The sequence below is a fragment of the Nelumbo lutea genome, chromosome 4, assembly GCF_056320005.1.
Source record: "Nelumbo lutea isolate HS-2025 chromosome 4, American lotus-T2T, whole genome shotgun sequence".
Classification (NCBI taxonomy): Eukaryota; Viridiplantae; Streptophyta; class Magnoliopsida; order Proteales; family Nelumbonaceae; genus Nelumbo; species Nelumbo lutea.
Genome location: NC_142687.1, coordinates 76,257,750 through 76,282,601, shown reverse-complemented (window position 1 = coordinate 76,282,601; position 24,852 = coordinate 76,257,750). Strand labels below are relative to the sequence as shown.

At 35.3% G+C, this 24,852-nt stretch overlaps 1 long non-coding RNA gene across 4 annotated transcripts; it reads left to right on the top strand.

The window, feature by feature from the left end:
• The first annotated feature begins 13,180 nt into the window (after positions 1-13,180).
• Positions 13,181-17,826, top strand: LOC148861157 (uncharacterized). 4 transcript variants are annotated; one of them, XR_016112646.1, is made up of 4 exons: positions 13,181-14,345; positions 14,661-14,704; positions 15,166-15,219; positions 17,613-17,826. It is a non-coding gene; the product is annotated as an uncharacterized LOC148861157 (long non-coding RNA). The 4 variants fall into 4 exon arrangements; XR_016112643.1 differs by having other exon boundaries at positions 14,572-14,704; XR_016112645.1 differs by lacking the exon at positions 14,661-14,704 and having other exon boundaries at positions 13,181-13,352.
• Positions 17,827-24,852: the final 7,026 nt, after the last annotated feature.

Below are 24,852 nucleotides of genomic sequence, written 5' to 3'. Positions count from 1 at the left end.
GTTTCCCACAGACGACGCCAAAAGATGTAGCGTGATCCGGTCACTCCTATCTGACACTCGCGTGGCTCCTGAGAGGCACTTGGAACGAGAAGGAAGAAGAAGAACTCCTGGGGGTTTGCCTGGCGGGAACACTCCGATGATTAAGTCAGTATTTCGTGCAAGAAGCAAAGGGAAAACGAAGGCTAAGAGTGAAGATTGTGTAGGTGATTCGAAGATACCTTGTTCCTTGAGAATAAGCCCCTTATAACTGAATTCCATTGCTTCAGGCCCTCTGCTTCTGATAGGGCAGGTATAACCGCCACTGTCAGTCTACCACAGCCATTACTGGCAAGGCTGAGGTGGCACGCGCGGGACCGTCGTTGCAGGGTACGTGCTTGTTAGGTGCGAGACACCTTTCTAGAGGTGACAGGCGCGATGCTTTCTGACGAGGGACATGTCTGCTGTCCACAAATTTGTCGGGTATGACGGTCGAGCAGGAAGCCTTCCTGTGGTATGCCGAGCTACCCTTCCGCAAATTACCCTGAGCCGGGTTGTCTCTTGAGTGACGAGTTGCCCGTAGCAAGTTATGCCGAGCTGGCTGACCCGAGGTGTCAATGCCTTGGGGTGTCTAGAGATGGATCGGCGTGTTCCTGTTTGGGAGTGGCCCGAGGTCCATTGGGAGGAGCTCAGGCCTCAAGAGAGGTCAGGGCGCCCCGAACTTGGGGCGCCCCAAAGTGCTTTAACCCCGGAGAGGAGGTGTGAGTGAGGTGGCTTTCGGCGAGTGGTTTATCCGCCCAGTTGTCGAGCTAAACTCGGTGGGACCTTCCCTCCTAGTTGTGGTCACGTCCGTTGCGCTGTCATGCTGAGTCATTGTTTGAGCAAGGTCACGCTCACGTGTACCCGTACTGTGAGGTCGGGCCAAATCACCCCCCATCAAAAAGTATTATGTTGCCCCTCTCCCTAATCAATTCCTAAAATGCATCCCCCCAACCTATGTCCACTCTCCCTCATTTAAAATATTTATATTAATTAATAAATAGTTAAATATAGTTAATATTTAATCCCACCCATATTCAATGAATATTAATTAAATAGTATTTTGACCACAAGTTAATAAATACAGTTAGTAAATTACCAAAAATTAAATATTCTTATTAGTATGATTAGTAATTACCAAAAATTAATAAATATTTTTATTAATTAACTCATTAACAACGTTTTATAGAAATTTAAAATCTTTAACTAATTTCTATAAAATTGAGAATTATATTTAACAATTACCAAAAAGTATGAAATTTTAGTTATTGTTATTATTATAATTAATAACCAAATACAATTGGGGGAAAAATATTATAATGTCAGAAAATGAAATTATTAATTAATTTATATTAAAAAATAAAAGATAAACTAGTGTAATTTTGTAAGTAAACTACCAAATAAAAATATATATTTAATACCAATTAAAAAAAACTTCAATAAATTCCTATAGTTACACAAATGTAATAAATTTTTCAAAAAATTTCATAAAACTGTATTTTCGAAATTAAAAGATATAAAGTATTTGAAATTTTATTTAAAATGCATTAAATAAATTTTGAAAATTATTAAAATATGTTGGAAATTTTAGAAAATTTTATTACATTTGATAGATTTTTGAAAACCATTGAAAAATTATGCAATTTTCATTGCAAATTATTGAAAATTATTAAAGATAAATTACTATGTGAAATGGAAAACTATAATTTTAACAAATAATTACACAAATTATTAAGATAAATTAGTATAATATTGGAAAAAGGAAATTATTGGTTAGTTTGTATTAGAAATTATAAGATAAATTAGTATAATTTTGTATGAAAACCATTAAAAATAAATTATTTAATAAAAATTTAAATAAATTTGAATAAATTTTCAAAATTATACAAGTACATTAAATTTCCCAAAATTTTCATAAAATTACATTTTTGAATATTAAAGACAATTTGGTATACTTTTAGAATTTTGCCATGTGGTTGATACTCAATATATCCTTTTGATCATTTCTACAATAAAATTGAATATTGGGTTAACGGGGACAGTGTTTTCAAAAATAGATCAAAGCAGATGGTTAGACTAGAAAAATTGGGAACCAGACATAGTTTCACCTCAAAACCTCTTTTTGTGAAAAAACCGTTTATTTAGTTAGCGAATCGCTAACCTGGGTGGTTGAACTGTCAACTCAGACAACAATTTTTGGCCTTTTTTTGTTCTTCTAATTTTTTTTGTCAGAGAGGGTCATCAATTTGGACCGGACAGTCGCATCGTTCGACCCAGAACGGTTCCCTATTTGGTCCAACTTTAAAAACCTTGGACGGGGAGTGGGTGCCTTGCTTTGATCTTGGCTTGGTGTGCGACATGGCTTGGCCAAAGGCCCGACCCATGGACCAACCCGACCCATGGCACGACATGGGCCCGTGTGGGCTTGGGCCGTGGGCCATGCCGAACCGACCCCCCAAATTATCCTAAAGGAGGGAAGCACGGCCTGGGATATCTCATGGGCCAACATGGCACGAATTGCACTTGTCGTGTCGTGTCGACCCAGCACGACCCAATTTACACCTCTACTTGAACCCACCTAATATTGGGGATGAGGCTAGGGAAATTCGAAGATTCTCCATCCTTGATGAGGAGTGGGGTGCCTTGTCCCTAAACTTACCTGACATTGAGGTGTGGTTACCTTGCCTTTAACCTACGTGACACTAGGGATGAAGCGGATATGGGGTAGAGTGTCTTGGCCAAAGGCTCGACCCATGGACCAGCCTAACCCATGGCACGGCATGGGCCCGTGCGGGCTTGGGCCGTGGGTCATGCCCAACCAACCCCCCAAATTATCCTAAAGGAGGGAAGCACGGCTTGGGATATCTCATGGACCAGCATGGCACGACTCGCACTTGTCGTGTCGTGTTGACATAACACGACCCAATTTACACCTCTACTTGAACCCACCTAATATTGGGGACGAGGCTACGGAAATTCGAAGATTCTCCATCCTTGATGAGGAGTGGGGTGCCTTGTCCCTAAACTTACCTGGCATTGAGGAGTGGTTACCTTGCCTTTAACCTACATGACACTAGGGATGAAGCGGGGATGGGGTAGAGTGTCTTGATTATGGGGCAGGGGAAGGGTTTGGGTGTCTTGCCCTAAACCCATGTACTTCATTGTCATTCTTATATAATTGTTAATTATTAGTGGAATTAATAAAAATGTTAGCTTTTATAATTATTTTTATATATTTAAAATTAATCAAAACTTTATTTAAAAAATAATAAAAAGAATAAAATTTATTAAAATTAGTACAAATTATTAATAAAACTAAATTTATTTAAAAATATCTGTTCATATTCAATTAACAATAATTATTTTTTATAAATCAACATTAAATGAAAAATAAAATTATTAAATCTTTAAGATTTTCCCGTGCATCACACTGGTCCCTGCTAGTTTAAATTTAAATTTGAAGTAGACCCCATTTATTTGGAAATAATGGAACTGTTAATTGAGAGAAAATCAAGGGAATTAAATCCCTCTTTAGGTAAGCTCTTTGATAGGGGAGATTGCGTAAAAGAATTAATATGAGAGAGGACCCCTCCCCCTTGGGCATGTAAAGCATTCTCTCTGTTACCTAATCTCATCTGGGGATAGACTAAGTCTTTACATTAATTCTTGTGAGTCAAAGGGGATAGACTAAGTCTTTACAGTCAATAAGTACCCATCTGGGCAGAAGAAGATATTGCATTCAAGTGCAAATACCTGTATCGATTCAGCCAAAGGCTGATACGAGAAAGAAATCGACTTCTGCGTGGTGACTGAAGGTATAATATTTGTTTTTTTTTTTTGTTGTTTTGATAAGCCAAAGCAATCACTAGTCTTTAGTGTATTTTGTTTTCAAGATCGGCTCATGTCAGGTCTGTTTTATTATTTAGTTTATTATTCTATGCTTTTACCTAAATTGTTCAAAGACTAGTGACTACATGGCCGACCTTTAGTGTATCAGAGCAGGTCCTCCAAGACCATAACTCTGTTTTAGTTGAACCTCTCGTACTTAGTGATATCATGGCTGCCATTAGGATTTTTTTTTTATTCTGTTTAGCTATTTTAATGGGTTTTGGTAATGCCAATTATCTTCAGTATGGCTTGAATTTCGGATTGTATTTCGTGCCCATTCTATTAAATTCAAGAGGTTTATTTAATTTAATTTAATTTTTCTGGATTCATTATTCCTTTAATGAGTTATTTTAAATGCCGATTTGGATGGCATCATTCTAGTTGCTATCTGTGAGCTAAGGTGTATATGAACATCTGAATTCGTGTGCACTTTTTTTTTTTTTTTTCTCATTTGATGGCATGATGGGAGCCAAGTTTGCTACTGTGTTACAACATTATTTATTTTCTAAATGTTAGTCACAACGAGACCAGTAAATGGGTGTCCAATGAATTTAAATGATAGCCATGGATAAAAAAATATTCTTAGATACTATGATCCATGGCTAATCGTTATATGGACTGTTGGACTGTTATATATGAATTTTATGATCAAATAAGTTCTGATTGATCAGAAACATTAGACTAATAAAATGTTTAACAGTCTTGATCACTAAAATCATAGAGACACCAGCAGAAAGTTTGGATTTTCCATGTCTTCAAAATGGCAGTCATAGAGAGACCAAAATTGTTGTTTAATGGGCTAGTATGTCAAATACCTTATTGAATTGGTTCTTGTTATGAGTAGTGGGCTGTAGGCCAATTACCTGAGTTGTTGTTTAGTGAGTTATTATTTGGACCAAGAAATACCAACTTGTTGATGGGTAAGGCTGCTCACAGGTCAGGTTGGGTCGGTTTACTGTAGTTTTTCTAACCGACCTGACCTAGTCAGGTTATTTGACATAGAAACCGAAACCGATTCAGTGTTAAGCAAAATTGACTTGGTCGGTTTGAGTCAGGTTGGGTCGGTTTCGGTCGGTTTCGGTTCTAAGTTCATCCCTGTGATAAAATCTTGCTAATTTTAAAAAGTCATAAATTGAACATCATTTCAGCCATCTCTTATAATAAAATTTAAATGAAAAGTTAATCACAAAAGTTGTTCATTAATCACTATTCACTAATCCAAAGTTTCTTGCAACCATTCAAAAACTAGGTGGACTTTGGAACTTCATATTTGAACTAGGAACTAAGTCGGTTCAGTGTGAAAACCAAAACCAACCCAAACCATCGGTTTAGGAATTTGCACAACCCGAAACCGACCCGTGCTGATGAAAATCCGGCCAACTCAGGTTGGATCGGTCCGGGTTGGTCGGTTTAGTTGGATATGAACAGCACTATTGATGGGTTAATGACCCAAATCGATATGGGTCAAACCAGACTGGTTCAAACTAGTCCAACTATTGCAACTCGGATGGCGGTATGATACTTAGCGGAACCGAACAGATTATTCAATAATCATGTTAGACCACTACAATTGATAATTTTAGAAGATAAACCCATCAACAAATTGGTTTTGAATTGGTTGTGCTACAAAAAACATAATTGCTGAGTGGGTCTAGCCAATGTTGCCCATTGATATTTGTAGGATTCCGGAATTGAATGTTAGCATTAAACCAGAATTGCTTGGGCCCAAAGGCGAGCAATTAAGATTTAATGACATCCTAAATGTGAATCATTTGAAGAAACCTAACTCCCTAATACCCAAAGGTATGGGATAGCAATCTCAAGTGATGCACACTTAGTTGATCCAGCAATTGGGTTGAATTCCCAAAGGTAAAACTCAATTGCTTTTACGGAAAAATCCCAATATTCTAAATTTATTTCAAATTTGCAACAAATCTTAATTCCTTCCACATTATTGTAATTCCCATGTTGGACAGTGATAATTATGTAGAATGGAGTGTAATGCTCCACTTAATTCTGTGATGCAAAGACCTAGTGTTAGCGTATTTCATCAAAACTTGTATCATTATCTCCTTACTTCTAGGAGATAATTAGCTGTACTTATCTTATCTCCTTTTCTCTTATTTCTTTTCTTTTTGTATTCTACTTTTGGTCACCGACCTAGTTTCCTGATTGTATCTCACTCTATTATAAAAAGAGTTGCAACTTATTAAATAAGATACAATATACAGAAATTATTATCTTCTCCTTCGTCCTTCCTGGTTTCCTATCATGGTATCAAAGCCTCTACTCCAGAAGCTCATCTGCCCAACCAATTGGAGCCCCGCGTCATTCTGAATCGAGCATCGGCGAGCGTCTGCCCCCATTGGGGCTGCCTCCCTCGAATCCCCGGAGTTGACGTGTAAGACAATCGTGTTCCCACTGGAAGCTTCATCATCGACTTTGCCGCTAGCAGAGACACCTTTGGAAGATCTCTCCTGGTCTTCTTCGACAATAACAAATTGTGGACGATAGGCATCACACCACTGTTTGCGATCGTGACCGTACCAAGCAATTCTACCTACATTCCCTCGTTGCAAGATACTCAAGAACGGTGGCAAGACATACTCGAGCACCGGAACCGACTCTCTCTGCGTATTTACCGCCTTTCAAAAACCTGGCGATCCTTCCAACGGGAAACTGAAGCCCGGCCTTGCTGCTCCTAGATACTGCCTTCTTTGACTTTCATAATCTCCAACATCTTCTCCTCTCCATGCTTGTACCTCTCAGCCGACCATGTCCAGTAAGGATCAGTGACGCCCGCCTCCCTTCGAATGTTTACCAGGTCTGTGCTCTCCAGCCAGTACTCCATTGCACCATCTGCGTTGTGTCGCCTACGAAACCGCTCGGTCCCACCGGGCACCACCTTCCCTGCCATATGCTTCAAGAGGTGGTCCAGTAGCCCTGTATCCCCGATGTACTTTCTAGCCTCCTGTCTCAGTTCTTTGAAGCTCCAACACCTGAACTTCTTGACAAGTCACTGAGCAAAGCTCCGAGAGGGATCGATAACTCAGGTTTTTGAAGTGAGAAACAAGGAAAGGCGGTGATCTCATTCGCATACGAGACCTGTTGCACTTGAAGGTACAAAACCTTCGTCAGTGACTACATGCACCAGAACTGAGGCTGCCCCGACGAAGAAGACATTAGGGACTCTGCGAAGTTTTTTTTTGAGGTCAGTATTTTCCCGTAATTCATGTTGCTCCAAAGATCTGTGTTTCTCCTCATGGATTCATCCAAAGCTGCACAACATATCTCTCATCCCATCACTGTTACCTTCGATGGCTCAAACTATGATTTATGGTCCCAAGAGATGTGCAATTTTCTCAAGGGATGCCTTTTATGGCGATATGTGACTGGTGAGATTCCCAAACCTACTAAAATTGTTGATGAAATAGAAGATGAACTTGCTGAACGAATAGAAAAATGGGACGGGAAAAATCATCAAATATTGACCTGGTTTCGCAATACTTGTATTGCAAGCATCAAGTTGGAATTTCGTAGATATGACTCTCCTAAAGAGGTATGGGATTTCTTACAAGGCCGTTATTCTATTTCTGATGATGTGCATCAAGTTCAGCTTTATAGACGTCTTCACTGTATGAAGCAGCAACCTGAACAGACAATCTACAGTTATGTCTCTGAGTTACAAGTTCTTTGGGATCAGTTAGCACAGTGTGAACCTGAATGGGATAGTTCTTCTGCAGCTATTACTTATTCCAAGCTTCTCAATCGCCAACGTGTTTGGCATCTTTTGATGACTCTCAGGGATGAGTATGAACCTATTAGTGATACTCTACTTCATCGTAGCCCATTGCCTTCTCTTGATGTTGTGATCAAAGATTTGCTTTCTGAAGAAACTCGTCTAAAAACACTTCGAGATGATCGATCCTTATTATCTACTGATGTTGTTCTTGCTACTCCGGGTACATCTGCTGCTCCTTCAACCAAATCTTCAAAACGGACCTTCTGCAATTACTACAAGAAGACTGGTCATACTATTTCTGAGTGCCGCCGCTTGCAAGTCAAAAAGGCATTTGGACAGAAGTCTTCATCCATGGGTTCTCAGGCTTCGAGTTCTACTGCTGCTGCTGTCACAGAGAATCCTTTTGATAACACCTCTCCAAAATTTTCTCTTAGAGAATTCCAAGCTCTTCTTCACCAACTCCAACTTGATTCTGGTATGCCTTCTAATTCAGTCTTGTTTGTCACTCCAGGTACTACCTCATCATGGTATTTTGATTCTGCTTGTTGCAATCATATGACATCAAATTCATCACTGTTTACTTCTAAGTCACATCCTTCTATTGCACCAATTGTTCATACTGCCGATAATTCCACCTTAACTGTCAAAAGTGTAGGCACTGTTTCAACATCTCGTTTATCACTCCCTAACACTTTTTTGGTACTTCAATTATCTCTAAATCTTATATCAGTTGAACAATTATGTGAATTTGGTTTTGAAATACATTTCTCAAGTCATGGTTATACTATGTAAGATCCACGGACAGGGAAGATCGTTGGGACAGGCCGTAAGGTTGGGAGACTGTTTGAGCTATCATCTCTTCAATTACCATCTCTTGTTGTTGTTGTCACCTCTAGCATCTGGCATTCACGCCTTGGTCACATTTCTACCTCTCGATTAGGATCTTTAATTTCTAATGGATGTTTGGGTCCTGTTAAAACAACACATTTTGATTGTGTTTCATGTCATCTTTCAAAACATCATGCTTTGCCTTTTACTATAAGTGATTCTGTTTCTTTTGCACCTTTTGATCTTATCCATTATGACATTTGGGGCCCTTCACCTCATAATACCATAGGTGGTTCCCGTTATTTTGTGATCTTCATTGATGATTTCTCTCAATATACATGGATTTATCTCATGCGTAATAAATCTGAATTACCTGCAATTTATATTCAATTTGCCATCATGATCAAAACTCAGTTTTCCTCTATCATCAAAATTTTTTACACTGATAATGCCATGGAATATAGAGATTCTATCCTTACCCAATTTCTTTCACAAAATGGAACTATCATTCCTAGATCTTGTCCTGGTACCTCTCAACAAAATGGGCGTGCAGAACGCAAACATAGGCATATTCTTGATACTGTTCGAGCTCTTTTAATCTCTTCCTCCTATCCTGAACGTTTTTGGGGGGAAGCAGCCCTCACCATTGTCTATACCATCAATCGCATTCCTTCTCCTGTTCTTGGTAACATTTCTCCTTATGAACGATTGTATAACCATTGCCCTGATTACCGATCTCTTCATGTATTTGGTTGTGCTTGCTTTGTTCTATTACAACCTCATGAACATACCAAATTTGAACCAAAAGCACGTCTATGTTGTTTTCTCGGGTATGGTATTGAACATAAAGGATATCGGTGTTGGGATCCTCTTTTCCAACGACTTCGCATATCTCGTCATGTTACCTTCTGAGAACAAAAAATGTTCTCCAGTCTCTCCCAATTTCGTGTTACCACGACATCTTCACATTTTTTTACTGATCCTACTATCTCGCTTTTTCCTGATGATTTACCTGCAGGTCCGACTACTTCTTCATCTAATAGCTCTAACAGTACTGCACAACCTGTAGCCTCTCCTGATGCATCTACCTTGGCTATGGATCCTCCAGCTCTGCCATCTTCTGAGCCCTTGATTCCCCCTGATGAATTAGACCCTGCTCATTCTGATGCTTCACTCCGTCACTCTGGTAGGGTTACTAAACCTTCGGTTCTTCGTGATTTTCATTGTTATTCTACCATTGTATCTTTATACGAGCCCTGTACCTATCGCAAGGCTAGTACTGACCCTCTATGGAAAAAAGCAATGGTAGAAGAAATTCAAGCTCTTACAAGCACTCATACTTGGGATTTAGTTGACCGACCTTCAGATAAATCCGTGATTAGTTGCAAATGGGTCTACAAAATCAAGACTCAGGTAGATGGTTCAGTTGAAAGATATAAAGCTAGATTGGTAGCTAAAGGATTCACACAGGAGTATGGCATTGACTATGAGGAGACTTTTGCCCCCGTAGCCCGTCTCACTTCTGTTCGCAATCTTATTGCGATTGCTGCAGCTAAGCACTGGCAGCTATATCAGATGGATGTTAAGAATGCTTTTCTCAATGGTGAACTTTCTGGTTTCCTATCACCTAGATTTAGCTATATGGGAAAAGAAGAAACCCGTACTTAATGATGATGCATCTTAGAAAGAGAAAGAACACTTAGATGATTGAGAAAGATCCAACCGAATATGCAAATCTATTGTAAATGTCTGCATAAACAAAAGGATAAGAGGTGATATTCCCGAAAAGGATACCATGGCTGAATATCTTGCAGCCATTGAAGAACACTTTGTCACCTCGAAAAGGTGGTCTCAGAGTCCTTATTGAACAAATTAGTGTACATGAGATTAGCTAAATATTCTTGGAAATGAAGGACATAAGCGACAAGCTCAATAGTCTTGGTGTGATTGTTACAGATCATTTCTTAGTCACCTTTATTCTTACCTCCTTGTTAGCTCGGTATGGACCATTCAAAGTGTCATATGATACTCAAAAAGAACCCTAGAGCTTTAGTAAGTTCTTGACTATGTGCGTACAAAAGGATGAGAGACTTAACAAGAGAGGCTGGAAATCGCCAATCTTGCTATGAAAGGTGAGAAAAAGAGGAAATGTTCTACACAAAAGAGCAAGGGGCACAAAAATGTTAAAGGAAAGCCAAAGAGCAAGCCCACTTCTTTTGCAAGAAGAAGGGTCATTTTAGAAGTGACTATACAAGATTTGAAAGCTAGCTGGAAAAGAAGGGTCTGAAGGGGAAATAATCATGTACTACTCTTTCCTTGGTATGTGAATCTAATTTTGTTTAAGTCCTACTTTGATTCATGGTGGATTGATTTGGGTGCAACAACCCATATTGTTAACACCATGCAAGGACGGCAAAAGACAAGGAAGCCAAAATTGAATGAATAGTTCATCTTCTTGGGAGACGAAAATAAAGTGGCTATGAGAGCCATAGGAGATTTTGAAATAATTTTGATTACTAGTTATAAATTAATTTTGAATAATGTGGATTGTGTTCTTGGATTCTGCAGTAACTTGATTTTTGTTTCCGAACTAGTACTTGATGGTTATATAGTTAATTTCTATGATTTAAAGTTGGAAATATTTTATTCATCTAGATTAATTGGTTTTGGTGATTTGATTGATAACTTATATAAATTGAATTGTTCATCAGATTTGTACAAATTAAAGTCCTATACAGTCAGGACAAAGAGGAGTTCAACAACAAAGAACTCTTTATTCTTGTGGCATAGAAGGTTAGGTCACATTTCAATTTATCACCTTAAGAGACTCATGAGTGACAAAATTTTGCAATGCATGAGCCTTGAGAATTTCCTCACTTGTATTGATTGTATCAAAGGAAAACAAATCAACAAGAAGGGAAAGAAAGCAACAAGGAGTAAAGCAAGACTAGTTTTGATTCACACAGATATATATGGACCGCTCCCTACTTGAGTGGTCAAAGATATTTTATAATGTTCTTTGATGACTACTCAAGGTATATGTATATATGTCTATTTCATGAGAAATTTGAAGCTTTACAAGCATTTAAGACTTTCAAGGTGGAAGTAGAAAAGTAGACTAGGAACGCAATAAAGATAGTCTGTTCTCATAGAGGAGGAGAGTATTATGGGAGACATATTGACTTGGGACAAAGTCCTCTACCCTTTGCTTTGTTCTTAAAAAAACAAGGTATTTTCACATGGTTATTACAAGAAAATAGAGCTATAGCTATTGAACTTTAGCTAGACATAAAAACCGTAGCTAAAACATGGGATACATTCATGAACAATTTCGTGTCCGTGACTATAAGCTGAACTTTAGCTACGGACATCTTATCTGTAGTTAAAAGTTGTTTATCCGTGGCTAAAAGTTACTTATAGACACGATTTTTAGGTATCCGTAGCTATATATTACAAAAATGATATGTTGACCTATAGCTACTCTCATTTCATATGTCGCTAAAGATCTCTTTTTCTGTAACTAAAAATTATTTATAATTATTATCCGTGGCTATAACCATAAAGTTCACTTTGACTACATTCATTTTATTCATGGCTAAAAGACACTTTGCTTGTAGCTAAAAGCTATTTATAATTATAGCCATGGATTTTAGTTATTCATGGCTATAAATTGATTAGAAAATATTATAAAATAATAAATATATTTTAAATTAATAAACTAATAAATATTTTAATAAATGTATAATATTTAATAATTAATTAAATATTTACTCAATTGATTAAAAATTAATGTAATGAATGGAAAATTAATAAATGATAATCATATATATAATATTACTTAGAACTATTTAATATTTATTAATTACTATTAATAGTATATCAATAATTGAGAAATGATTAAAATAAATAAATAAATACGATTAATAATGAATAAAAAGATTAATATAGCAAATAAATGAATAAAAATAATAATGAATAAAAAGATTAAATAAGAATAATAATTAGTGATTGCTATTTAATAATAATTAATCTAGCAAATAAATTATTAATTAATAATTTCATAAGTACATGAATAAAAAGATAATAATCTCTAAAATATAAATAAATAAATATTAAAAATTATTTAATTCATTAAAATTAATTAAATTATTTAAATAAATTTGAAACCATATTATTTATTGTATATAATAAAACATATATACTAGGCCTATAAATAGGCTTGGACAGGCCTTAGGCTAGGGGTGCTCATAGTTCGGTTAACCAAACCGTGGGGCTTTTTTTTTTTTTTTTAAATCGAACCAGTACTATCGGGTTTTTGGAAAATCAGTAACCAAAACCAAACCAAAACTAGTCGATTAACCTGATGACCGGTTGGGTTAACCATCAGTTTTTCAAATTTTTAATTTTTACAATATATATTATAAACATATATATATATATATATATATATATATATATAAATATATAATAAAAATTTCAAATATATATAAAATATATATATATTGGTCAGTTCGGTTAACTGCCGGTTTTTCATATTGGTTAATCGAAACCAAACCGATACCTTCGGTGTTTTAGAAACTCCAAACCAACTGATTCGATTAACCAATTTTTCGGTTCAATTTCAGTCGATTCAGTTTTTCATTTTTTTTTTTTTTTTTTACTCACCCCTACCTGAGGCTTATGTTTCAAGCCTAGATCCCACTTTCTTCTCCAATAATCAAAATTTCTCCATCCCCTTCTCTCTCATTCTGTCAAGAATCTATAGGTCGAGACTGGAACATCTCCTCTGCGCTCACCCAAACGATCCCTAGCTTGTTGGAATCCCAAGGTAGGCTAGGTTGAGTGGAGGGTCGAAGGTTCCTTCTTTTAAGACTCTTTGGTCAGTTCTCAATTCTCTATTCCGCCAGTTTCCATTGAAGTCGTTAGGGAATTAGGGTTAGCTATTTTTTTCTCAGTTCCACCATTATAAAAGGATTGAAGACCACTGTTTGTTGCCATTGATGTTCTATTTTCATCGCCTTTTACTCACAAATCTTCTCACAATGCCATTCCTAACCAAACTTCCCCACAAACGAAGTTGATACCTTAGGCTTAGGTTTTTTTTCTTTTTTATCTTCTCCCATTTGATATCTATTTGTATGAAATGATTAGTTTTCCTGGAGTCATAGTGATTTGGAAAGAATTTGTTTTTTCATCATTCCCAAATCTGTTTTAAAGCACTCCACCTATAAAATCTGTTTTACGCATATAGATTAATTCAATTATTCAACTATTTTGTGCAAGTTATTAAAAGGTTGCAGCTTTTAAAAATATGATCTGACTATATTAAAGAGATTCTCGATCAGACTGAATTGTGGATCGAGTTTTGGATTTTTTTAAGTTTATTGAGACTTGAGAGGCTTATGTCTTTTCAGGCGTATAGGATCTATTTGACAAAATCCCCCAATCAGTCCAATATCACTATGCATACATGAAATCCTTTAAGCAAGTATTCAACAACCAAGGAGAAATAGAATATGTCCTCTCAAGGCCTTAAATGATGACTCAACATCCTTTAATATGCATCGGTTCCTTTCCTCCCAAAGACACATTATTGAATGGATAATAGCCCTTCAATCCCAAGGGACTGTTCAATGGTTCAACAATCCAAATTGAAGCTTGACCCATAAGTAGTGCTTTACAAGCATTAGATTGGGATAATCCTAATTTGGGGGTTCAAATTCATAGACATTCAGATTTGAATATGTGGTCTTTTCCTTGGATTAACCTTGGTCAAGTTTTTAAGTCAGTTTTTGGTCCTCCTAGCGGAGAGCAAAATTCCTTCGTGGTTAGGGATCTAATTCGATTGGATGGGACATGGGATAGTGATAAGGTGAGGCATTTGTTTACTGATGGTCTAGCTAATGGTATCTTGCAATCTCATATTTTTTTTTGGGTAGAAATGAAAAATTTATTTGGACTGATTTAGTTGTAGGAAAGTTTTCTATTAATGATTTCTATTTGAAACATTGAATTAGGTCTCATGCAGTTTTGGATGATTCTCTTTGGAAACTTAAAATTCCTTCTCATTTTAGGCTTTTTATTTGGCACGTTTGCAGGGTTTTTTGCACTAAGAATATTTGTTTGATGTATGAATGTAATGTGGAATCTCTTTTCCATTCCTTTTGGTTCTTGTCCTTTTTGCCAGGGCCATTCTTTTTGCTAGCGCATGGGATTACCTTGTCTTGCTAGGTAGTTGGTCATCTCCTTTTGATTTTGTTAGGAATGCTTTAGCTTATTTTAATACTAATATGGATAAATCTAATTTTCTGGGTTGGTTAGCAATTGCTTGGTATTACATATTGCGGGTAAAAATGACCAATTTTTTAAATCTATCATGTTTGTGTGTTTGGGTTTTGAGAATTGAAATAGACTTCCTTTTACCTTTCCCTACATGAGGAGGGAATTCAAACTATTAATACCCCATGGTTCTATGCATGAGCAAGTCCCTTCAAAGATTAACTTAGTATATCCAAATCCATGTGTATCCTAACAATTCTGTCGTATTGATATATCCATGTCTTTCTTATGTGTACCATGATACATGTCTTAAAATTATCTCTTTGATATTCATATATACTAATAATAGTTTTAGCTTTGATGATAATGATGTTTGATTATGATTATTTTGTTCTATTTGTTATCTTTGCTAGATTAAGTGGCAAACAGTTGCAAGGAAGAAGCATTGAACATGATATTTTTTATAGGTATTAATATAATGCCCTATCTCTCTCTCCTATTTTCAACCTTAATTAGTTATCTTAAGGATCAGTGTGATAGGTGTTATTCCATTATATACATGTGTAATTGAGTTTTAAGCCAAGTCTTGGACTTTCAAACCTTTTGTAGGCTAGGAATCAAGAGCCACGAAAATACAAAGCATTAGTTTTACAAAGTTTATTTTCCATTAACTATAGGTGTCTCTTTTAAGTTAATATTTATCAGCATTCCTTATTTCCCTTGCCACTAGGTTGCTATAAAACATTCATACCTAAACTCACCAAAAGGAGCTGGATTGGGAAAAACACAAAGCATCCAGTTTACAGAGTTCTTCCTACAAGTCCGGTTTACCATTTTTTGCATTCCTTATTTCCCTTACTAGGTTGCTTTAAGATATTACCAACTGACTTTACCAAGTTAAAACTGCATTCCTTATTTCCCTTGCCACTGGGTTGCTATAAAACATTCATACCTAAACTCACCAAAAGGAGTTGGATTGGGAAAAACACAAAGCATCCAGTTTACAGAGTTCTTCCTACAAGTCCGGTTTACCATTTTTTGCATTCCTTATTTCCCTTACTAGGTTGCTTTAAGATATTACCAACTGACTTTACCAAGTTAAAACAACATTCCTTATTTCCCTTGCCACTAGGTTGCTATAAAACATTCATACCTAAACTCACCAAAAGGAGCTGGATTGGGAAAAACACAAAGCATCCAGTTTACAGAGTTCTTCCTACAAGTCCGGTTTACCATTTTTTGCATTCTTTATTTCCCTTACTAGGTTGCTTTAAGATATTACCAACTGACTTTACCAAGTTAAAACTGCATTCCTTATTTCCCTTGCCACTAGGTTGCTATAAAACATTCATACCTAAACTCACCAAAAGGAGCTGGATTGGGAAAAACACAAAGCATCCAGTTTACAGAGTTCTTCCTACAAGTCCGGTTTACCATTTTTTGCATTCCTTATTTCCCTTACTAGGTTGCTTTAAGATATTACCAACTGACTTTACCAAGTTAAAACTGCATTCCTTATTTCCCTTGCCACTAGGTTGCTATAAAACATTCATACCTAAACTCACCAAAAGGAGCTGGATTGGGAAAAACACAAAGCATCCAGTTTACAGAGTTCTTCCTACAAGTCCGGTTTACCATTTTTTGCATTCCTTATTTCCCTTACTAGGTTGCTTTAAGATATTACCAACTGACTTTACCAAGTTAAAACTGCATTCCTTATTTCCCTTGCCACTAGGTTCCTATAAAACATTCATACCTGAGCTCACCAAAAGGATCTAGATCGGGAAAAACACAAATAATCCAGTTTACACAAATCATCCGGTAAAAGTAATCGAGGGGGACAAATTGTCAATCAGTGGAGAACTTAAGAAGCCGGCTTGCAGCAAAAGTATGGTTGATCAAACCTGAAACAATCATCTAATAATGCACTTGGTTAAGGTGCTTCAGATTCTGACATTTCTGCAATACGGTATCTCAGACTGAGGCATCTATTTTCAATGTGAAATTCTGGCTAAAAGATGACTCGGCTGCCGAAATACAGATTTTTGAGAAATTCATAGACCAAAATAAGGGCAAGCAACAATGCATGTAGAGAATCTTTTTGTGAGGTTGTCAAGTATTAGAAAGTTGTAAATGAATCGATAATCAAGATCACAACCATGAAGGCATTAATGAAATCCATCTTCATCTTCTTCTACAGAGAAAAGGGAGTTGACAAAAGCAAAGATGTATATGTTAGAGCATGCCTGATCAAGTCATTAACTTGAGGAGGAACATTAGGGCAGTTTTTTGCATCCTTCCCATATGTTCTAAGTGTTCATTTATTTGATGTATCCCACCACCACTGTTCACAATAGTCAAGTTCAAGCACTCTTCCACTTTTCCTAGATTCATCTTGTATTTCAATGTAGTGTTTTCAATTAAAATCTTCTCTTTCACGAGTTCTCTTTTTATTCTTAGAAATAGATGAAGCATTAGTCTAGGATTTTTCATCCATGCTGTTGAGAAAAATGAAAGTAAGGTTAAAAAGAATTTTAATTTTAATGAATAGAAAATTAATTAATAGATCAAGTTAATGATTTCGTCTAACCAAAAAGGTAAAAATATTAGAGTATATATAATAATGGAAATGAGATTGGACACAATTATGTCAAGGGCCTAGCTAGTGATATATGGTGTATATTTGCACCCTATAGTTCCTTGTGTACATGCTGTGATTGTAATACTCTTGGATATTTGCTTGAAATGTAATCAGGGCTGAAATCCACATTTCAGTATTTGCTTTCACATAATATATCATTCTTGATTTTATATCTCAAAAAATGTGATTTCTAACTTATTCTTTATTATTTTCTTATAGGTTGAACATGCTAAATATTATACTTCACATGTGTGGATGAAAACAAATTTGATCAAATTTTACATGTCAAGTTTTTTTTTTTTTTTGGGGGGGGGGGATTGAGCTCCAGATCCTTAAATTTGTAATAGATTTTAAACACATGGATGTATTAAAGCATCTTGAGATGTAGTTCATATTTTCATTATATAATCTTTTATTGGAATTTTGTGTTCAAGTTTCATCTTATATTATGAATGAAATAAGTTGTGCTTGTATTCAATACAGAACAAAAGTATTTAAAAATGTAATGGAAAAAATTTAGGGTCTAGCTATTAGTCATAGATTAACAATTTTAGCTATGGATAAAAAATCGTAGTTATAAATATTTTTTTGCTGCATACTACCTAAATTGTAACTATAGGTTTTCATTTTTAGTTACTGACAACTTAAATCCGTACATGTAGATTTACACTTTTAGCTACAGTCAGATTAAACTATAGCCATAAATTCATAATTGTAGCTACAAACATCACAAAACCATAGCTATAGATCCAAATTTTGTAGCTATGAACATCTCAAAGCCGTATTTATAGAGTGACATTTAGCTACGGTTGTGAGGTCAATTTTGTAGCTATAGATAACTTCAAAACCATAGCTAAAAATGTACATCGTGCTATAGGTTAGTTTTATCTATAGATTCTATCATCCGTAGCTATTGCCTATAGCCACCGCGACTATAGTTATTGTTTCTTGACTGTAGTTAGTCTGTAGCTATAGACCTATAGTTATAGTTTTTTGCATTTATAGCTACGGTTTTGTCCGTAGCTATAGGTTTATTTTCTTGTAGTGAGTACACCATGCCTGGGTCATCGAACTAGAATGGTATAGCTGAAAGAAAAAATGAACCCTTATGGACAGGGTAAGGAGTATGATGAGTGACTCTGTCTTGCCCATAAGCTTATGGGGAAAAGCCCTGAAAACCACAATGTACATATTAAATAGAGAATTGACTAAGTCAGTACCAAAAACTCCTTTTGAGTTATGGGTTGGAAAGAAACCCAGTTTAAATCATGTGCATATTTGGGGTTGCAAAGTTGAAGTAAGGGTATACAACCCGCAATTAGGGAAATTGGATCCTATGACCATCAACGAACATTTTGTAGGGTACACTAAAAGATCCAAAGGGTTCAGGTTCTATTGTCCAAATAATTCCCCAAGAATTATAGAGTTAAGAAATGCAAAGTTCTTAAGGGATCTCTTAGAGAGTGGGAGTGAACATATCAGAAGCATTGAGTTTAGGGAAGTCCAAAATATTGACAGACATCTCAATGTTGTTCTGCCTATAGATTCCGCTGTGATACAAGAACAACCATTAGTAGGGCAAACTACTGAGGTAGAAGCAACTGTTGCTCATCCAAGAAAACCTATAGAACAAATACCATCTCTCGTAGAGAGCATAGAAGCACCTATACTCCCTAGGAGATCAACTATAATAAGAAGAAACACTACATCTTTTGGTTATGTATACTTTCAAGAGACTAAGTTTGATATGGGTCCTTTTATAAACTCACTCACGTTCAAAGAAGCCATGGATAGTCATAACTCCACACTCTGGCTTGAGGCCATGAAGAGTGAAATTGACTCTATGGTCGCTAATGGTGTTTGGGGCTTGGTACCACTACCAGTAGGTGCTCGTACAACTCCATACAAATGGATTTAAGACTAAAAGAGCGCCTACTAGTAAAGTTGAGAGGTACAAAGCTAGGCTAGTGGGCAAAGGGTACAATACAAAGAAGGGAGTTGACTACAATAAGACATTTTCTCCTGTCTCTAAGAAAGATTCATTCAAAATAATCATAGCCTTAGTAGCTCATTATAACATGGAACCACATCAAATGGATGTGAAAATGACTTTTTTGAATGGTGATGTAGAAGAGGAAATGTACATGGAGCAACCCAAAGGGTTTGCAGCTAAGGGTAGGGAACATATGGTTTGTTGACTGAAAAAGGCTATCTATGGGTTGAAACAGGTCTCCCTCTAGTGGTACTACAAATTTCATAATATTATTACATCTTTTGGATATAAAGAAAATGTTGTTGATCAATGTATATACCTCAAGATCAATGGGAATAGTTTCATTATGCTACTGTTATATGTTGACGATATTTTGTTAGCTAGAAGTGATATGGGTCTATTATATCAAACCAAAGAATTTTTAAAATAGAAATTCGACATGAAGACATGGAGAAGCCTCCTATGTTCTAGGAATTGAGATCCAAAGAGATAGAGCCCGTAAGGTTTTGGGGTTATCCCAAAGGGCCTATGTCCAAAGGGTCTTAGAGTGGTTTGGGATGGAAAAATGTGCACCAAGTGCAGTTCCCATTCATAAAAGAGATAAATTTAGTAGCAAAAGCTGTCATCAAACTGAATATGAGAAAGAGGACATGAATAAAGTTTCTTATGCATAAGTTGTTGGTAGTTTGATGTGTACACTGGTTTGCACAAGACCTGACATTGCATTTGCAGTGGGAGTACTGGGTAGAATTCAACGTAACCTAGGTAGGGAACATTGGAGATCTACAAAGAAAGTCCTTAGATATCTACAGGGAATTAAACAATATGCAATATGTTCTCAAATATAAAAGAGGGGACGAATTGAATCTGTGTGGGTATACCAATTCAGATTATGCTGGTTACCTAGACACTAGAAAGTCCACATTGGGATATGTATTCCTTCTTGATGGAGGAGCAACAAGCAGAAACTAAGAGCTTCATGTACAATGGAAGTAGAGTTTATTGGGTGCCATGATGCGACAACGCATTCAATATGGTTAAAAAACTTTATTGTCGGTCTGCATGCTCTTGTATTAGATTATGTAGACAAACCAATACAACTTTACTGTGATAATGTAGCAGTTGTATTTTTCTCTAAAAGTAACAAGAGCATTAGCTAAAGAAAGTACATAGATTTAAAGTACTTTGAAGTGAGGGACAGAATACAAGAATGCATGGTAGATATCCAACAAAATTGACAAGATGTTGGCAGACCCTATGGCTAAGGGGTTGTCTCCTATAATTTATCAAAACCATGTGAAAAACATGGGTATTGTCAGTTCGTTGGATGAAGGCAGCTTGATTGGATGACACATGTTGATGCCTCTTGTATATGTGGATGTCCTGTAGCCAATCACCTTGTGCACATATATGTAGTGATAGGCAATGGACCAAAACACAGCAGGGTTTGTAAACTAAGGGTTGTGATTGGACCTGTTCATGGGCTGGGTAGCCCGATGGCCCGGCCCGCACCCTGGTCGGGCTTGATCATGTAATGAGGCCCGCGATCCTGACCTCGGGCCTAACACAGTAAGCCCAACTATGTTTCAGGCCGGGCTCAGAATTTGTCAAAAAAGCCCAGCCCGTGCCCGGCTCGGCCCGACTCAGCATTATATATTTTATAAAATATATAATATGTATTTTATATATTATATAAAATATATAAATAATATAATATTTATTAAAATATATATTTATAATTTAATATACACATTTTTTATTCTTTTCTTTATAATCTCTCTCTCTCTCCATTCAACCGCTAACAGTATGGGCTAAATTTCGGGCTCAGGCCCAAGTTGTAGACCCGATGGTCGGGCCGGGCTCAGGCTCGAGCCTTAGAAAATTCTGTTAATACAGAGTGAAAGCCTGACTCGAACCCGGCCCGACCCGACCCATGAACAGGTCTAGTTGTGATGTATAATGGTATAATACACGGAATGAAACTCTAATAGTTAGAGGGAACTACCATGATTTGCATTATGCTAGCAATTTCCCAAGTGGTTTGGTTACATGTGTATATTTACATAATCTTTAGCCTTGATCAAGCTAAACTTATTGTATGATTTCTATCTATGTCCACTATTTTGGGCCAAGTGGGAGATTGTTAGAAAAAATACCCATACAGGTAGGACCTGGATTGTGGCCCATCATAGTGGCCACAATCCAGATTGTTTGGTCCTAATCCAACCACCTAAATAGAACTCATTATGTGGGTGGTAGGACTTAAACAACTTCCTAAAACAACTCCAAAATTTGGGGATTTGACAATTTAAATTTAAATTTGAATAAGCTCCATTTATTTGGAAATAATGGAGCTGCTAATTGAGAGAAAATCAAGGGAACTAAATCCCTCCTCTTTAGGTAAGCTCTTTGATATGGGGAGATTGCTTAAAAGAATTAATATGAAAGAGGACCCCTCTCCCCTGGGAGTGTGAAGCATTCTCTCTATTACCTAACCTCCAACTCATGAGAGTGCATCCTATTAACACTATTTCTTAGAGAAAGGAAACATGAGAGAATCATTGTGACTCAAGGGGATAGACTAAGTCCTTACAATCAATAAGTACCCATCTTGGCAGAAGAAGATACTGCATTCAACTACAAACACCTGTATCGTTTCAGCCATGGAAAGTAAATGGATGTGGCTGTGCTCCATTCCAAAGACCAAAGGCTAATATGATAAGGAAATCGACTTCTACAAGTCACGAATAGTGGTTGTGGTGACTGGAGGTATAATGTTTGTTTTTTTTCTTTTTTGTTGTTGTTTTGATCAGCCAAAGTAATCACTAGTCTTCAAGATCTGCTCATGCCAGGTTTGTTTTATTATTTTAGTTTATTATTCCATGCTTTTACCTATCAAAGACTAGTGACTACATGTTAATGGGCATTATTCCATACTTCAAGGCCTCAAATAATGAATATTAATGGGCATTAATATCTTAAATATAATACTTAATGAAAGGAATTTGAATGAGGACAAAAGTAGTTCAAATTACATTATTGTCCTTACAATTAAAGAGGGACCAAATTTAGAAATTGAGGTATTTTAGTCAAATAAATGTTCACACTATCATTCACAATTTTAATATTAGTACTAGCATGTGTGTGTGTGTTTTGCAACTGACAAATTTTGTGATGAGGATGATAATATATAATATGTTTCCAAAATTTTTTATATTTTCATGTCTATAAAAAATTATTTTTATTTGTTACACTTATTATGTTTCATTAATATAGAGATATGCCTAAATATTTTCTACATATATAATTTATATATTATTTTGTATATTTCCGTGTTTTATATTTTTAAAAATTTATTATTTAATTATAACTTTACGAGTTAACACATTTAACCTCAAATGTTGAATTGATGTGCCACCAAATAGGAAAATAATTTCACTTTTGTGTTAGCTTTGATTTTTGTATTTTTATTTATGTCATCAATCAAAAGTTAAAAACAATTATTGTTTCTTGTATATATTTTTTAATATGACTAATATATGATATTAGAGATGTGTCTAAGTGTTTTCTATAGAGTTTCTATCTTTGTCATATTTTTTATATTTTTATATTTTTTCAATTCTTAATATTTAATTATTAAATCAATGGCTGATACACATGACCCAAAGGTTGACTTGTGGAACCGCTACCAAGAAAACAATTTTATTTATGGGTTGATTTTAAATTTTATATTTTATTTCCAATATCAACAAAGAAATTATTATTTATCACACTTATTTTTCTTTAGTATGATTAATTTAAAATATAAGATAAGTGCCTAAATGTTATTTACAATTTTTTGTATCATTACATAATCCTTTTGTGTTTTCTATATTTTTCATTTTTTATTTAATTATGATATCAAGGGTTGACGCATTTGACTCAAAAGGTTAAATTGTTGACCCACCACCATAAAAATAATTTTTATTTTGGATTGGTTTTAAACTTATACTTCATTCCAACATCAATAAGAATAATTATTATTTGTCACACTTATTTTTTTAATATTATATATATATATATATATAACATTAAAGATGTGTCCAATTTTTCTATATTTATATTTTAATTTTTTTAATTATGACATCATGGATTAGCCGACCTAGCCCAGATGGTTGAATTGCTTTCTCGCCACTAAGATGAAAAAATGGGAGTTGATACCCTAAGATACGAATTTATGACAAGGAATTAATTAAATGAGGAGAAATGTAGTAGTTCAAATTATGTTTTGTGCCCTCACAATTAGAGAGGGACCAAATTCAAAAAATCAAGTATTTTAGTCAAGAAAAGGATTAGTGAATGTTAATGGGAGTTAATACTTTAAACATGAGACTTAATGAAAATGATTTGAATGAGGAGAAAAGTGATTTTTATCCAACCTAACCCGGATGGTTGAATTACTTACTAACCACAATGATGGAAAAACGATTCAATTTTTAGGTAAATTAAAAAAAAAAAACATGTACTCTATATCGTTAAAAATATTAGATGTAGCTCTAATTGATAGAATTTATTTGTTTTTATTTTTTGAAAATAACATCTTAAATATAGGATCCAACAAAAGAATGGGAGTTAATATACTAAGATAAAACTTAATGATAGGGGAATTAAATGAGGAGAAATATATTAGTTTGTGCCTTCACAATTAAAGAGGGACCAAATTCAAAAATAGGGTAATTCTAGTAAAGAAAAAATGATTCAATGAATGTTAATGGCAGTTAATACTTTAAATTTGAGACTTAATGAAAGGGATTTTTTTTTTCAGAAAAAATGAGAGGATTTGAATAAGGAGAAAAATGGTTTTTCAAATTACATTTAAATTGTTAAAATTAGACAATGACCAAATTAAAAAATTAAGGTAATTTAATCAAACAAAAGTTACACACCAACATTGACACTTTTAATAGTAGTAAGTATAAATAAGCATTAAATAAAGAAATATGTAAAATGACATTTCTGCTATAGCTTGTTTTCTAATTAAAAGACACTTTTTTGTCTTTTTATCAAATAAGCAATACTAAACGAATATGTAAAATAGCAATTTTGCCTAACAATGCCATCATTTAAAATGTAAGATATAAAAATCCAATCTCACATGTCCTAATAACAGCCTTAGCAACAGTCATAGAGGAGAAAATATGGTTTTCCAATTTCAATATTTCATGCTGCATATGAACCAGAATTTTCATAATTAAGGAAGTGCAGAAGAAGCACTTTATATAAATTCATTCTTATAGCAGTTAAAGCAAACATAACTTCACTATATAACTCAGATTCAAGGAAAAGCATGACAGAATATTTCTTTTCCTTGGCATGACCTATATGTAATTCCATGTAAACGTCATTTATACATTTTGCAAAATTTCAATTGTCCAAATTACCTCTGCCTACCAAGTTGCTTCTGCTTAATTAGACTGTATAATGCTG